The sequence below is a fragment of the Ambystoma mexicanum genome, chromosome 2q (assembly GCF_040938575.1).
Source record: "Ambystoma mexicanum isolate Mex_15411 chromosome 2q, UKY_AmexF1_1, whole genome shotgun sequence".
Classification (NCBI taxonomy): domain Eukaryota; kingdom Metazoa; phylum Chordata; class Amphibia; order Caudata; family Ambystomatidae; genus Ambystoma; species Ambystoma mexicanum.
The window spans coordinates 339,804,155-339,821,279 of record NC_090924.1 but is presented as its reverse complement, the minus strand read 5'-3'; the positions used below and the strand labels follow the sequence as shown (position 1 = coordinate 339,821,279).

Here is a 17,125-nt window from a genome sequence, read left to right as displayed (position 1 = left end):
CAAAACCAGATGTTTAGAAAATCACGTACTTACAATATTTAATTTCAACAAGTGATAAGTGCAACGTGCATTCCTAGAAGTTGCAAAACGGCTCCTCTTAACAATATAACAAAGGGATAAGAACGTCTAAATCGATGGATGCTAAAAGAAATGCATATAAAAGTCACTACAAGAGCTGGATCGCATGCACTCACCTAATGCTGCCTGGAAACTGGACATAAGCGTTTTGTAAAGGGTAGTTTTCTAGTTCCCATTCAAGAAAATGACAATAGCAACACTCCGCCTCCAGCTGCTCTGCATCACGTGGGTTTCAACGTCCGCTTCATCACGTGGGCTGCTCTGCATCACGTGGGTTTCAACGTTCACGTCATCATCATTTTTGCACGAGCTGGAAGGCAAGGCGTCGCGAGAGAGATGCCTCCGTTGCAAAGCACATTTTGTATAGTTGTTATTTGGTTTCTGGTAAGTCTTAACATTTTCTCATGTTGATTGTCAATATTGGGTTTAAAGTACAGGCGGATTCCGTTTTTTTTTCGTTATTTCGGTGTATTTTAGGGATATGAAACGTGCATCACATGTGTGAGGGAATATTGGGGAGTGGGTATTGTGTATTTTGGGGGGCGAGATTTATTTAAAGTACAGGTGGATTCAGTTCGTTTTAGGCTTTTCTCATGCAGATGTGCGACGTGTTTTATGGAGTGGGGATGGGCACATTGCATTCCTCCCGTCCCAATGGGACTTCCACTGTACCAGTGAACAGTACAGCCAACAGTCGTCCTCCTCGCTGGAGGGGCAGGGAGAAGGTTGGAGGATTTGGTATGTGCAGCAGATGGGTATATGTGTTTTATGCAGACAGACGCATATGGGTACGAATTTCCAGCATAACTGTTAAGTTTTTTATTTCTCCTGCGCGGGGTGGGATGGGTGATTTTGCATTCCCCAGGGAGGGGATTGTTCATTTACCCCTTTGCAATGTGTGGTAAGAAGGCTAAACGGAGACCTTGTATTGCTTTCATTATCAATCACAAATTTAAAGTCCCTGTGAGACCCGCTAGCATTGTGTGGTAACTAAGCCTCCTTCACATAATCAGAACACCAGAAGGTAAGTAGTTTACATATAGGTTTATTTCTCTTAGTTCATAAGTAGAGAAAGCACTGGGACATCCAGCTCAGCACATTAGGTCCAACTGACACCAGTAGAACCCAGCACTCCAAACAACCATCAATACTCCACATGACATCACCACACCATCATAACACACACATGGCCATAATCAGGCTAGCACAGATTATGACCTATTTCCCTCCCTTCCACTGACACATCACAACACCCAAAACACTGCCCACCACAAAGATGAATGAACACCCCCAATCATCACACAGAACTAAATAGTTCATACCAGCTCAGAAACAGCTCCCAACTGAGCCCCTATGCTACACCACAAATCTATCCAAAATCTTAATTGAAAACACTAAAACCCAACCACAGGCCCTCCCCAAAGCCTGAAACCACTCCGCTATCAACCCACTGAAGAACAACAAGAGTGGAAGGAACCCAGAAATAAAACCTTCCCCGGTGGAGACCCCACACACCACAACCAACTACCCACTCAACTTCTAAACCCCACACAGACATGACACCATGTCTCAGTCCAACTCTCTAAGTCAAACTCCAACCAAAACCCTGATCCCACCACAAAACCTCACATCAACACGCTATCCCCAAAACTTACCGAGACAGCACCTAACTGCCCCTTGACCCAAACATGAACAGTACGTACCTCACTGCCCCTTATCATAATATGGACAGCACCTAACTGCCCAAAAAAATCTTACCTATGACCAGACAGCACCAAGCTGCCCCTTAACCAAAACATAGACAGCACCACACTGCCCCTTAAATGAACAAACCGCACCTCACTGCCCCTTGGAACCACCAAGCAGCACCTCCCTACCCCTTAACATGACCAGACAGCATCTAACTGCCCCTTAACCAAAACATGGACAGTGCCTCACTGCCCCTTAACCACAGCATATAAACAGCTCACCATTGCCCCTTGAAACCACCAAACGGCACCTCACTGCCCCTTGAAATGACCAGACAGCATCCAACTGCCCCTTAACCTAAACATAGGCAGCACCACACTGCCCCTTAATTTGACCAAACCGCTCCTCATTGCCCCTTGAAACCACCAGACAGCACCTAACTGTCCCTTAACCAAAACATAGACACCACCTCAAAACCCCTTAAGTACAGCATATTGGCAGCACTAACTACCCCTAACCGGACAGTAGACAGCACCTCACTGCCCTTAACTCAAAACATGAGCAGCACTAAACTTGAAACCACCGGACAGCACCTAACTTCCCTTAAAATGACCAGAAAACCCCTAACTACCCCTTAACCAAAACATAGACAGAACTTCACTGTCTCTTAACCACAGCATATAAGTAGCACCTCACTGCCCCTTAAAATAACCAGACAGCACCTCACTGCCCTAAAATAACAACAACACCTAACTGCCCTAAAATTAACAATGGTACCTCGCTGCCCTTTAACCACACAAATAGACAGCACTAACTGCCTCTTATACCTAAAACAACTAGGTGGCAGCACCTCACTAAGCCACCCCAAAATCACTCCCTAAAATGAATATATGCAACTCCTGCCTTTCCTAAAACAACAAAAACATCAGCACCTCACTAAATCTCTAAAAACCCAGGCAGCTCCTCACTACCACTTAACACCACCCGAAAGCATGTCAATACCCCCTTTAAAACCCAGGCAGCATCTCACTACCCTTTTTAAAATCCCAGGCAGCACCCACCTCCCTGCCCCTTAATGGTCATAACCTCACTACCCCGTAAAACCATTGGACAGCACCTCTCTGCCCTTACATAACCAGACAGCACCTCACTGCACCTAACTGCCCTTTAACCAAAACATAGACAGCACCCAAAAATATGACCAGGGGACATGCCTCTACAAACACACAAATAACATCACAAGACAACACATAAAACCCTACAATAACCAATCAACGGCACCAAAGTCCCTGCGCCGACCCCAACATGTCCATGAAATGAAAAACACAAAAATGCACAACCCATATGGAGTGGCACAAAAGTCCCCTGCGCTGGCCCCGCACCCACATGTCCATGAAATGCAAGCAAATAAAATAGCATAGCGCTGGAGTCCCTGCGCCATCCCCACAACCACACGTCCAATTGGACCCATCCTGCAAGTGGAACATTGTTCAAAACATTATAACTGCCCGCGTACCTCCAACCCCCGAGTTCATACTGCAAACCCAGGGGAATGTCCTGAACATTAGGCCACCACATAAACACCACAACAATACATAAGCCGGCCTTAAACTACTAACATTTACCCAGGACCAACCCATGCATATACTAACCCCGAGGCCACAACATATCCACGACAGCATTATAACACCGGCCTCCCCAACACCTACCTCAGATTAAACCTCCAACTCCTTGAACACTGTCAACCTTGAAAGACCCCTCAAGTCAGGATCGAGCTCCCGCAACCGTCCTGCGAGACCCCAGAACTTTTCACAATATCTTTGACGCTGGGACATTCTCCTGGAGCACTTGCAACCAATGTCCTCCACCCATACCGCGTCTCCATGCTTTTCCTCTGACCCAGAAAACTCCTCACAAGTCATTGATTGGATCCTGAATGCCCCAGTGCCAGGAAGTACATCCCCCAATGTACAATGGACCAATGCCTCACTGCTCCCGCTTCCGTCAACAATACCCTTTACTTCCGGTTGCTGAGTGTCGAAAGCAGGAATAAAAACGTCCGCACTGTCCCAACACCTTGCCTCCAACGAAACCTGTGACGCATCCGGGAAGTCGCATAAATCGGCTTCTCCCCCACACATCCTCCTCCGACGTGTCACCATCTTCAGCAGGATAAGCTACACCCTTGAAAGACACCCCTCTACAACAGGGTGCAACTGGACAGCTCTCCACGCCTGCAGATAACCAGCACAACTGCTCGGAAAATGCACCAGGACATGAATGCAAAACTCCGGCATTCGATGAAACGGAAACAGCACATAACGTTCCGTCCGTAGCGGGTAGTTCCTTGCCATGAATGCCCACTGCTTTGGATTGCGCACCGTTGGTAATGAGCACCTCCTTACCTCGGACGTCCAACGCCATGCACTGCACATCTAGCATCATGGACAGCACATCTTTTGTGCTGGGCGCCTCCTTGCCATGAATGTCTCACGCCCTGGACAGAGCTCCACCCATACCAGACACCTCCTTGCACCGCACATCCAGCATCATGTACAGCTCATCTTTTGTGCTGGGCGCTTCCTTGCCATGAATGTCTCGCGCCCTGGACAGAGCGCCAATCGTACCAGACTGCACATCCAGCACCATGAACTGCAGATCACTCGTGCTAGGCACTTCTACGCCATGAGTGCTTCGCGCCACAGACAGAGTGCCGTTCACGCCAGGCACCTCCCTGCCTTGTGTGCCCAGAACCACGGACATGTCCATATGTGTAAGCACCGTCTCCATGGAGGCTACACTGCACTGTTACAGTCCAGTCCGCCGCAAACGCAGAACCTCAACGCAGACCCGACACAGCAACCTCCGGTCACAGCCGTTGGGAGACTTCGATTACACAAAATAAGGGTATCCCGACACCAACAGTCCCAATACCGACCGTCCTGACCCAGCACCACAGACCTCACAGGATGATTACAGCCACAACTTCTGGCCACTTGGACTAGACTTGACCTGCACTGGACTCTCAGGATCCCTGACTTGAATCCTGGCCTGGACCTTTACTGCACCGCCCAGCCTGCAGCTACCAACTGCTGAATGGATGCCTCCCTGGAAGGAAGTGCTTCTCACTTACTGCCCCTTCCCAGCAGGACCATCCTCGTCGCCAGTGTGGTAAACTAAGCCTCCTTCACATAACAAGAACACCAGAAGGTAAGTAGTTTACATGTAGGTTTATTTCTCTTATTTCATAAGTAGAGAACGCACTGGGACATACATCCAGCCCAGCACATTAGGTCCAACTGACACCAGTAGAACCCAACACTCCAAACAACCATCAATACTCCACAAAGATTGTCAATGACATCACCACACCAACCCTCCACATAGAATGTCATTGACATCACCACACCATCATAACACACACATGGCCATAATCAGGCCCAGCACAGATTATGACACATGTTTGTTTTAAAGTTTGCCAATACTTTCTGAAATGCTTTTACGGCTTAATGACGTGTATCTGTTGCATCGTTGTGACGTTTTCACGTGGGACGTCTACGTGCTTAGGAAGAGGATCGCAGAGGCAGGAGCGCTCCACGCCGTGCACAGGCAGGTATTTATTTTTTATTGCGCATTTATAATGCGCTTATAGAGAAGTGTCAGGTATATTTAATGATGATGATATTTTTATTTACATCGAGCTCATACGCAGGTGTTTCACAGCGGGCAAGAGAGGGGAACGGGGGAGAACAAAACACAGATGGGTTTGTTTTTCCTATTTGCACACGCCGAGGAAATTTCAGGGCAGATTTGGCTGCTGCCATCTTCACCCTTATCCAGTGGTGGAAATTGAAAAAAATTGGTTGGGGGGGGGTGGAGTTGAAGGGGTGGTACCCAAAGAGGCGGGGTTTGGTGGGGGTGGAGCTTGGCAGTTGACCTCCGATCAAAGGAAATGCCCAAAATAATATTTCAAAACGGCGCAATTACTTTCATGCTGCTTCTTTTCCAAACTATATATCAATTCCACTTTAAACCACTTCCATGGCACTGGCGATGAGTTACTTCACTATGCGAATAATAGTTTTGACCAGTGTTGCTGAGTAAATATTCTTTAAAATGCACAATTTGCATCCCATTTTATGGAGAAAAAAAAAACTCCCCCCTTGGGTACTATTCAAACATGGGCAGAAAAGGAATGAATTGCCGTTTACAACTATGGGCCACTTTTTCATTTGTGCCCGAGACAATTTTATGGCCCAGTCCGACCCGCACTTATACAAGGGAGCAAACCGTACCATCCATCTGTGCACCAAAACTACCTTCAGCAATGTTAGTCCACACTGTGATCTGAGCTCATACAGAGGATTATTCTAAGCAGACTGTTAAAGAATCATTAAAAGGAGCAATTACTCTAGCTAATGTTATGTTAAAGGTACTTGTATAGCGCACCGCCACCAACGGAATTGGTCCCCAGGCGCTCTGGCGGATCTGTAAACAGGAAGGGCGGGTAGGGTTATTCGGATAGAGGGGAGGAGGAGAGTGGGAGAAGTGGTGTGCTGTTGGCAGCTTCAGCTCGGTATACACAGAGTGCTGGGCTTTGGTGCTAGTATCGGATCGGGCGAGGCCTCGAGTGTTGCGGGTGAAGTTTATGTGTTTTTGATGCAGTGTGGTAAAGTGTGTGCGGATTGCTGGGAGAGAGATGGTTGTGTGGTTTTGTGTGGGTTTAAGTATGCAGAAGATTGAGAGTGGGGTCTGTATCCTGATTCAGGTACTTATGGTTCAGTTAGTTGTATACCTGTGGGTTGGGTTGTTGCCGGTTCCTCGTGGCCCGACTCGCTTTGGTGGTGTTGCACTGATCCAACTGTATCCTATTGAGTATAGTTTGGATTGGTCGGTGCGTCTGAACCTAATCTTAAGTTGTGGGGCTGGGTAGGTAATATCTATTCTCAGGTTATCTAGTGAGACCCTGGTCGGTTAAGGCTTTGAATGATTCAGGGTCAGAGTCGTGTTGTCCTAGTGGATCCGTTTTGGTGAGCCTGTGTATTCAGTCATTCGTATCCTTCTGTCCTGACTGGTTCATTGGTTTCCGTGGGGTGAACTTCCTTGGGACTATTGTTTAGTTGTAGTTTTTGTGTGGTGGGGCATTGTTTCCTGCTGTGTGTTGGTGGACAGTGTGTAGTGATGAAACATTCTGTTTATCACCCACTGGATTGGGGCTTGTGGTGCAGTGCTTCCTTTCCCTCTCTATATTTTGTCCTTAGGGCTGTTGGGGAATGTAATGGTTCTGGTCATGGTCCTCTTGATGATTCGTCCTAGTGTTTTTTTTATTAGTTTGCTATATTTACTGTCTTTGATCGTATTGCGGCTGTCTCCTGTTTAGTCGTTTCGTATGTCGTGGAATATTTACCTTGGCTTTTCCCCATTGATTGAACGGTGTATATTGCGGACACTCTATGTTCGTTGATGTTTGTTATGTCAGTGCCCCTGTGACCGGTCTTTTCAGTTATGACGCGAAGAGCCAGGTTTTGAGTAATTTCCTGAATAACGGGTGGTTTCTTGTGTTCCGTATGTACTTTGGGAGGTCGTTTCAGGTTTTCAGGGCTTGGTGAGAGAAGGAGGATCCTCCAAGTTTTCTTTTTTTATAGGGCTTCGGTTCCAGGCGCATGTCCATGCTTGATCTGAGCGTTCTTGTTGGTTGATGTTGTCACTTAGGAACTCAGCGTATTCGTTGTGTACTGCTCTGTGCGTAATGCACATTGTTTTGAATTTTATTTGTTGTTTTATTGGTAGCCAATGTGGTGTTTTCAGCGCTGGTGCAGTGTGTTTTCTTCGGGGTAGTTTCAGAAGTAGTCTGGCTGCTGCGTTTTGAATGTGTTGTAGTTTTTTTTAGGAGTCGTTCAGGCATGCCTAGGTATAGGCTGTTGGCGTAGTCTGCTTTGGACATGACGAGGGCGATGATGGTGGTTGTTTTGTTGGCGAACGATAGGAACGGTAAGATTCTCTTTGCCGCTCGCAGGAGAAAGAAGCATTTCTTGAGGAGAGCGTTTACTTGTGGCTCTAGCGTGAGATTGTTGTCCATCAGAACCCCTAGGTTTTTTTTTTACAATCGCCGCGGGTGCTGGGGTTGTCCTGAGTTCCCTTGGCCAAGTGATGAATCGGTTTTCTGCTCCATTTTTTTTGTGACGATCATTATTTCAGTTTTGCCTGGGTTGATTTTGAGGGAGTTGGAGTTTATCCAGAAGAATACATCACAGAGGCAGTTTTCTAACGTTGAGTTTCGTTCTGCGTTGTCTTGTATTTTGAAGATTATTTGTGTATCATCTGCGTAGTGGTAAAAGGGCAGATAATCTGTGGGGAAATCCTGGTTTAAACCGAGGGATTATCCTGCAACCTCATTCTTAAAACCTGCTGATTTCTGTTCACCATAAGCAACGTTTTCTTTTACTTGAACCACACCCGGCATGGCTCCTGCAGCTCCCCTCTGAAAGCAGTTGGGTGGCTGCATCGTGTGGGATAGTTTCAATGATAATAGGGGTATTCATTTATTCATGCAATGTTTGACGGCTACCTGTATATTTATTTTTTTATGCAATGTTTGTCGGATACAAGTATCCGACAAACATTGCATAAATAAACTGGGTCGTGTCCGAGGACTAACTTCTTCTGGTGACCCTGTGCACCCTGCACGGGGTTACCAGAGGAAGTTATTTTGCTTTTCCTGCAGCTGTGACCTGTATCAAAGTCCTGCTGTGTACACGTAGGGGGGCGGAGCCATCAGATCGCTCATGGCGGCAATGAGCTGCTCCGCCCCCCTCAACCCCCCATCTCTGTGCGGGCGCTTTCTTTTTTTTCCAAAGTAACCCAGCACAGAGCATGGGTTTGGGGTTTGCAGCAGCTGACTCTGGCCGGATCCCGCGATCCAGCAACACATCTGGTGCCGGATCTCGGATCCAGCAAGAGCTGGCCCAATGACCAGTGCTGCCGTTATCTGCGCAACACGGCTTTCACTGTTCTAACAGCAATGAGCTCACTACGACGGCATGCAGTTCCTGTTACTCACCGGCCGGCGAGTGGTTCGGGCAAGCAACCAGGAAGGAAGTACTGGAAGTTGATTGAAGAGCTCGAGATGGAGCCTCCACATGAGCCTCCTCTCTGTTGAGGGAATAAGCTCTTTTTGATGATATGACCCTCAGCTGCACTAAATTACAGACTGAGAGACTGATCACCCAAAAGAGCGGGGAGAACACACCGCCACAGACCCAGCTAAAAGAAAGACAATTTGTAAATATTTGGAAAAAGCAAAGATCATCAAAAGAGAAAAGCCTTTCAAAAGCGGAAAGTACCTGGGTCACCCACTCCCCTTATCATCGAAAAGGAACAGAAATGGAATTTCGCCTCTAAATACAGAAAAGAGATTAACTTCTATTTTGAGGATTCGGGTAAGAATTAATAGATTCAGATAGGAGTCAATAAATAAAGTGAAGGAAGTCTTACCAGAAGGAATTGGAGAGCAATTGAAATAACCTATACTAGAACAACGGAGGTACAAAACAATAAACATGAAGGTTAGTAGGGAAGCTATACCCGGGCGGCACGAGGGGCGCACTAGATACGGGTAGGTGCACACTTCTCAGTAAGGCGTCCCTGTGTGAACTTTCAGAAAGAGTTTTTGTGTATAATCAGCAAAGCGTCCTTGCGTGCACTTGAGGGAGCAAATCCAAAACCCCGAAATGGAGACGAAATCCACAATAGAACACTGGAATTGGAGAAGGAACAGTACCCAGTACTTGGAGTCAGCTGGGAAGGTGAGGAAAACCAGTTGAAGGCGGTGGTAGGTAAATCAGGACAGAAGGAAGGCAATCCAGTAAAAACAGGCAGTGATCCGATACACAAGCGGGCTAATGACAGTACAGAATCAGGAAGAAAGCAATCCGTAGGACAGGCAAAAGTCCGGTACACAGGTAGGCAGAAAACAGTACAGAATCAGGAAACAAGCAAACCATAGAGCAGGCAAGGGTCCGGTACACAGGAAGTCAAAAGTGTTTGAGAACTCTCAAGGTAGTCCGTAATTGGGGAAACAGGAATTGGTACACGGGAAGGCTGGAAGGCACAGAAGACGAAACTTCGGATGCCGGTTGCAACTTTAATCAGAAGCAGCGTCTTTACCGCTGCAGCGCCTAATATACTCACGAGGCGGAGCGCCATAAGCCCGTCAGAGCTCACGTTCCGAATAGTCGGAACTACACGCAAAAAGTAGGTTTCCTGGGAGTTGTAGGCAAAGGCTAAGTTGTCGATACCTTTGATGTTGTTAAGCCCAATCTCCAGGGTAACCGCCACCGAGAGAAGTAAGGGGCTGAGAAACGTCGGATATTGTGGCGAAGCGTCACAACTTTGGTAGGTACCTCAGTGGTTTGTTTCACTTGGCGTGATGAAGAGGTGCGTGGGTCACTCAGACCCCGATGTGTGACAGTTTCCTTGGTATGATTTCTGTAACTTTACTGCCTTTACGAGGTGAGGGGTTATGAACATTGCAGGAAGATGTGCCTGACATTACCGCTCAGTGCTGCCAGGCAGTGCATTGAGCTGTACCGGCCAGAGTCTCTACCACAAGATGTCTCTTGACCCCCGCCCCCATATTTCTTTCTTTCTGTATAGGACCGACTTCCTTCATTTCCCTGCTTTGTCTCACTGACTAGGTGCCTGCATGTTGCTTTGCTAGTATACAGTGAAAATGCTAACTCCTATGTAGTCTTGCCAGCAAGATAACCATGAGTATTTAGCCCTAAAAAATAGCCATACTGTAGGCAGAGGTCTTCAATCTGCGGGGCGTGTGATTCAGGAAAACGAGAAAATACATGCTCAGTCAGTGCAACGTGATGAGGGTGTGGGAAATAAATGCAACCTGGAAGTGCTCTTTCCTGAATTTGGATTGCGTGCCCACGCTGCGTTGTTGCTTCCTGCTGGTGATGCCAGCGTCTTATTGCCTGGTAAGGGATGCCGCTTCTCGCTCTGACCGCCACACCACAGTTGGACGGAGTGCAGGGAAGCAAGCGTTTCAGGCCTTTGTCGGTCCCTCTGCTTCCCTCTCCCCCTTTGGACCCACGAAGACTAACATGTGTGGAAAGGTGAGCAGAGGGGCTGGGTGACTGCAGTGCTGGTTCCCCCCTGGACTCCTCTCCCTCTGTGCCCCCACCTTGCTTGGCCATGGGGGAAGAAGAGGCGAGCAGCGACGGAAGCACGCATTGCCAGTGTTGTATGATATCCAGCTCCCCCACAGCAGATTGCTGGGCTCTCCAGCAATCTGCCGTGGGGTAGCCAGATATCGTACAACACCGGTCCCCTCTGCCTCGTCACCCCTCTGGTCCATGGGCCAGCGCTGGCCGGGTCTGAGATCCGGCATCAGATGTCTGGCCGGATCTTGGGACCTGGCCTGCCTCAGCCATGACCAGGCTTTATCAAGCCCCCAGCTTTGCAGAGGGAAGCTGGGGGCTCGGTGACCTAATCTAAGCAGGGCTCCTTTCCCCAGCCGTCACTCGGGCATTTTCTGGCTGTGTTTGCTCATCCCGTTTGTTTTTTCTGTCCTGAAAGGGACACCACGGAAATCAATGGTCCATGAACATCACTGTGGCGGGGAGGGGTGTGGTCACTGTTGAAAGCAGGCATTCTACATGCTGGACACATTATTGTTCAAATGTGCGTTTTACACATTCAAAGGAAAGTAATTTCCAAACTCAAAAACGCTGCATAAACTTGCGTTCACTATCTTTTTTTTTTTTTTTTTTTTTCTGAGCACCACACCAATACAATTTGTGTGCCCCTTCCTTTGTGCTTTATCACAGGTTATATTCATAAAGATGTTATGTTTACGAATAAATGCTTCCATTGTGCTCACAGCAGTTATTAGGAAATTAAACTGGGTTCATGGGTGCCAAACGGAGACAGAAATACCCCAACCCATCCCTTGGCCAAACACATTTTATAGCACTTCTTTTTTTTTTTATAAGTAATAAAGCCCGATCGATTAACAAGTTTTGCATTTTTATTTTTTATTGTTTTGGTTAAATTCAACCTTAAACAGTCTCAGCAATGGTCTGTCAACCTGCTGAGCTACCCTGGGAGCCATCTACTATAGAGCAAGTCTATGCATCCCATGATATACTAAAATCGCTGCATTACCAACAGTACATTTGTTGCACCGCTGCCACAGAAGTGATTTTAAAGTGGAATTCATGTATATCATCCTGCTGTGGGTGCCAGGCCTTCGCCAGCATGTGGCACCATATGTTGCAGAGAAGCCAGGGGCCATCGTGTATGGCATGGCAGCCGCGGCAGTCTGCTGCTATGTCAGTGCTGTCACCTAACTGTATAAGCTACATGGCTATTACTCGATGTTTCCGAAAGTTGGCTCGGCGAGTTAAGAACTCCTGTGTCGTAGTCTATGTAAGCTATGTAGATGAATGATTTTAATGTCAGCAAGCTGGACTTCACAACTGTTATGGGTAACCTGTAACAAGCTGATGCTCTTTCTCTCGCTTTGCTCGCTCTATTATTTTGTTTTGTCTCTGTGACTGAGTATGAGTCACGTTTTCAGGTATGTGCTCTTGACTGCTCTCTACCAGCTGGGGTGGACTGGCCTATAAGCAACTTTTGGAGATTTCCCGGTTGGACCCTGCACCCTAGGTCCCCTTTGTGTGCGGGGGAGGATGTGTGCCGACTGGCAGAATGTAGTGCGCACATATTGGGACGGTCAATCTGGTACGTTTATATTTTTTTTATTGTACTTTTTCATTTGCAGGAACACAAATTGTCTTAATCATCCCATCTTGGACAGCAAAGGCCCCAGCAGCAATGGCACCATTAAAAAAATCCCGATATCTGTATTAGGACTTTCCGACGGTAAGAACGTCTTTCTTTTTTTTAATTTTTATAAACAACTGTATTTTGCTGTGGGTGATGGTGGGGTCATTTTAAAGGTATAGTAGGAGTCACAATCTGGGATTTCAAACCTATTTTTGAGGCTGTTCCTTATGTCCAGTTTGGGGCAGTACTGAAAGTTCACGTCTCATGTCGGAGTTGCATTTGCAGTGCACTGTGTACTCTCCTGGTTTCCCAGGGTTACGTCCTGCTTACTAGCTGATGCCTAACACCCACAAGCTGGTTTTAACCCCTGCTAATTTTTGAAGTCTCACGGCGCACTCTCAACGGTATGTACCCATACATATTGTTATGTGTGCAGCTACACTGAGTTGTGGGTAGCTGCCTGGGGAGGGAGGGAAAGCACCAAAAAGAGCAAGAATAAGCAAAACTCAAAGGGGGCGGATAGGGTCACGCTTAAGGGGAGTCACCCCAGTGTACAGCTCAGGCAAAATGTTTGTTGTATTGGTAGTCACATTATGAAGTTTCAACTTGCCATTTTCATACCCGCAACCAAGAAACAATATTAAGACACAAGAAACATTTGATGAAATAACGAAAAGCTATAATTGAGGCATTAAAAAGAAAGGTAGAGGAGAAAAAGCAGCTACCGGTGGAATCTGGAAAAAGAAGATGCAGTGAAAAAAACAAGAGAATTATATTGTAAAAGCTGATGGGTGAAAACTGACTATTCCAAAATGTTCACAAAAGCTGGAAAACCTTTTTGGCAGGGATGGCTAGTGTTCTTTCTTCCTCAGAACCTGCCTATTACTTCACCTGGACAATTGATAGACAAGCATTAAATCAGCAGATGTCTGTGTAATGTTGCAGTTCCCGAGATGTAGCTGTGCACAACTGCAAAATATTGGACCATAAAGTAACCCGTCAATTGTATGCTACAAATGTTTTGTCGGACAGATCTAATTTGACAAGCTCAACTCTATCACCACGTCTTCTTAACAGTGTGTTCTTGTTACAGTATGACAGTCATACCTGTTGTACCTCACATGCTGTTCTGTGAAACTGAAGATGCAAGGGATCTTGTGTGTAACTATTATAGTTGATCTGGTGAGATTTGTAGGTTGGTGCCAACTTGTAAATGGTACATGTTTTTGTGCTATTGGATTTCTGTTGGGGGGGTCAGCTAATGTTTTCTTGGGTGTGGTGAATGGTCGAACAAATTGCTTGCTGATCATAGTGATATTGGGTGAAGTGATCGACAGTCTTGTCATGCAGGTAGACCTTCTGTTTAGGTCACTGAAAGTGTTTATTTTAGTGCAGTGATTTGTAATTGTGGGAGTTTATTGGGTGTGATGCCATTTTAGCTAGAGGTGAGATATGAAATGAGGGAGTTGTTGGTTCGTGACGGGTGGATTTGTAGTTTTGTATACTAAATCAGCAAACCTTGGTTAATGACATTTGAGTGCTCTAGCAAAGATGGCAAGTAACGGCTGCAAATTCCATGTTTTCCAGTACACTATCCATAAGTCTAACCCTATAGTAATACCACCCATTTTACACACAAGGAATCAAAACCCTTTCCTAAATCGTTTAAAAGCAACATCCTCCTGAAGTTGTCTGCAATAATCGTTCACAATTTCAAACCCATCCTAAAGTTGTCACAGGGTCATCCTGGAGTAATCCCCCCACCTATCCTGAAGTTGTCATGGGGTCATCCTGGAGTAGTCCCCACCCATCCCTGAAGTTGTCATGGGGTCATCCTGGAGTAATCTGCACCATCTTGAAGTTGTCATGGGGGTCATCCTGGAGTAATACAAGATCCTCACTGGAAGTAATCAGAACTCCTCTTGGAGTAGTTTCTGTGATAACTCTAGAGTCATCTCATTTGAATATTTCAGCCTATACACATACTTAAGGATGGTTTCGGATGATCTCCCTGAACTAGCCATGGATGACTCTAGGATGGAGTCACCTGATGACTCAAGAATGATTCCAGGAAGATCTTCCTTTTTGACTTGGGCTCCCTTGCTTACCCACTGTGACATCCACGTTCATGCCTCGCACCGTGAGTATATATGTTAGTGAGGGATAGCAAGAGATTTAGATCTTAGAGAGAATGCTATTATGTTCCCTATCCATGTTGCCCTAGTGTGATTTTGTTTGTATTCTGTCCCTTTACCCTTTTTACCCTTTTAACCCCTCATCCTGTTACCTTGTGTGAATTAAACCAGTAATTTCCACAACTACGATAGGTTGTATCGTATATAAACTTGTATCCACAATGATACTAGCAAGTATTAAAGTGGGGATATCTAGCATGTGAATGATATATCCCATGGTACTAAATCATGTATGTCTCTGTTACAAGAAGTGATAGAAAAATGATTCCAAGTTCTGAACACAATGGGGCTCATTACGGGTCTGGCGGTAACCGGGCCAGTGCTACCGGCGGGTTGCCGCCGGACCTGTAAATATTTACTGGTGCCTGACTTCCCAGTGCCACCGGGAGATTACAACCCCGGCTGCCCGGAAAGTCGGGCGCCGCTAAAATGTTGTTCCCAAGTGTCCTATGGGAATGGGGACACGGAAGCACTGGCACAGTTGTTAACAGTGCCAGTGATTCCGTGATGGGTCTGCCTACTGTGGCCGCTGTGCCAGGCAGGGTCAGACCTGTCGGACACAGCGGCTCCGACAGCAAGACCTGTAATATGCCAGTCTGGAGACAACGGTGTCGGTAGGCTTACCGGCACTGTTGTTTCCGGACCAGCAGGCTCAGAATGAGCCTCAATGTCTTCCTCTTTTTGCTGTGGACCGGGGAGGGGGTGTAACCCGAGTATTCTGTTTTTCATCAAAACTGCTTTTTAGTGTCACATCCTTTCTGGTTCACAGCATATTACACCTGGCAGTGACCCATAAGGTGCAACACTAAGAACCCCCACGAGATTCCAGGTACTGATGGGCATGAATATCCCAAGATCAAATCAGCGTGGGCATGGATGTCACAAAAAAAATGTGGGCAATGACACCTCAAGATATAAATGGGAAGTGAGAATTGTCAAAAGAGTCAGTAGGATGGGGCCTACGTTTAACAATAGATTACCAGTGAGCAGGCAGCAACGGCAGAAGAGCCAAATGGGTATCAATGCAATAAGTAAATAATACAAATAGGCACTGAAGGGGGTGGATAATGATGCCACAAGGCGAGGGTGGGCACGTATGATGTGATCCGACTTGGTGAACACTGAGTGATACAAGAGACAAGTAGAATGGGCACTGACAGCGCAGAAACATAATAAGACTGACCTCTGGGGTTAAGATATAGTGGTAACTTTTAACACATGTACAACAGGGCACTGAAGTCAAGAATCAACAGGGGCAGATGACACTGGTATCGAAAGATCATTGTGGCGTTACAAGTGGACCATGGGCATCCATGTCTTAAGACTAGTGCGTAGATAGTGTCTGAGGTTGTCAAGATGTAAAAGGGAAGGGGTGTGACAAATGGGGCTGTCGCTCCGGTGTGGGGGAACATGACAAATGGGTCCATCACTCCACTTCTATCACCCCAGTGCACAAGGGATAATTCTATTAGGGGGATGGTAGCAATTAATGTGACTGTGATTTGTAAAATAATATCAAAGGGCTCCTGGTGGAAGCAACCCTATTCTGCCCAGGAAGGCTAAAGTTACTAGAACAAAAATGAATGGGTTGGAAACCAATCTTACTATGTAGCCTCCTCCCTTCTATTTTTCACTCCCAAGACAGCAAATATAAGTATATAGAATCATACTCGGAGAATTTCAAATTTTATATTTGAAAAGATTTTAGAATTTCTATTTTTACGTAATGAACATCGCATCAAAGGCAAAACACATAAGCAAACACAATTTGCATGGTCATAGCAAAACAGAAACCTGTATTTAGAGGGTAATATAGTTAGACAAACATTAATGCAATTACTACTGTCGCTACTGTAAGTATACGACCGGCGTCAAACACAAAGTGAACAAATAAACTAAATCAAATCGTACAACTTTCTAAAGAACACAAACAATTGACAATGATAGTGTTTGTGTTTTTGGTACAAAAGCGTCTACACCAGGTGTTTCAGCCCTATAACGGGGCAAGGTGAGCCATTTCTTCCTAGGGCCTTCATCAGGACGAAGAGAGAACTGTGTGGTCAGGATGTTCAGGGAAAGCTGTAAAAGGAATGGAGAAATTTGATAAGGGGAGGCTCAAAACTTATTTGGTTTAGGCGTGACATAAATCACTATGTCTAACTTCGAAGTAGAAAAGACATGGCTTTCCCATGGGGACAGACGTCTCACCACAGGTGAAGGTGGTGTAGATAACCTGGTAAAAGAATAGACAATACCCATTGAATACATCTGGTATTGTGCAGCTCAATAATAGAGGAAAGAGTGGAAAATAAGATCCACATGCTTGCTGGATAGATCTTACCTATTAATGGTGGCTGTGCGTC

General features: G+C 46.2%; 1 protein-coding gene and 1 long non-coding RNA gene across 3 annotated transcripts in view; one reads left to right on the top strand and one right to left on the bottom strand.

Annotated features, from left to right (window-relative positions):
- The window catches only part of MLST8 (MTOR associated protein, LST8 homolog), a 670,473-nt gene extending 670,145 nt beyond the window's left edge, over window positions 1-328 (bottom strand). The window contains exon 1 of the mRNA XM_069647345.1: window positions 195-328. The gene's annotated coding sequence lies outside the window, so the exon portion shown is untranslated. The remainder of the gene's footprint in view (window positions 1-194) is intronic.
- Window positions 329-344: 16 nt separating this feature from the next.
- Window positions 345-17,125, top strand: part of LOC138569401 (uncharacterized) — a 65,427-nt gene continuing 48,646 nt past the window's right edge. Inside the window, exons 1-2 of one of the 2 annotated variants that reach the window (XR_011303234.1) lie at window positions 345-462; window positions 12,563-12,663. This is a non-coding gene — a long non-coding RNA (uncharacterized lncRNA). The remainder of the gene's footprint in view (window positions 463-12,562; window positions 12,664-17,125) is intronic. The other variant, XR_011303233.1, reaches the window with a different exon arrangement.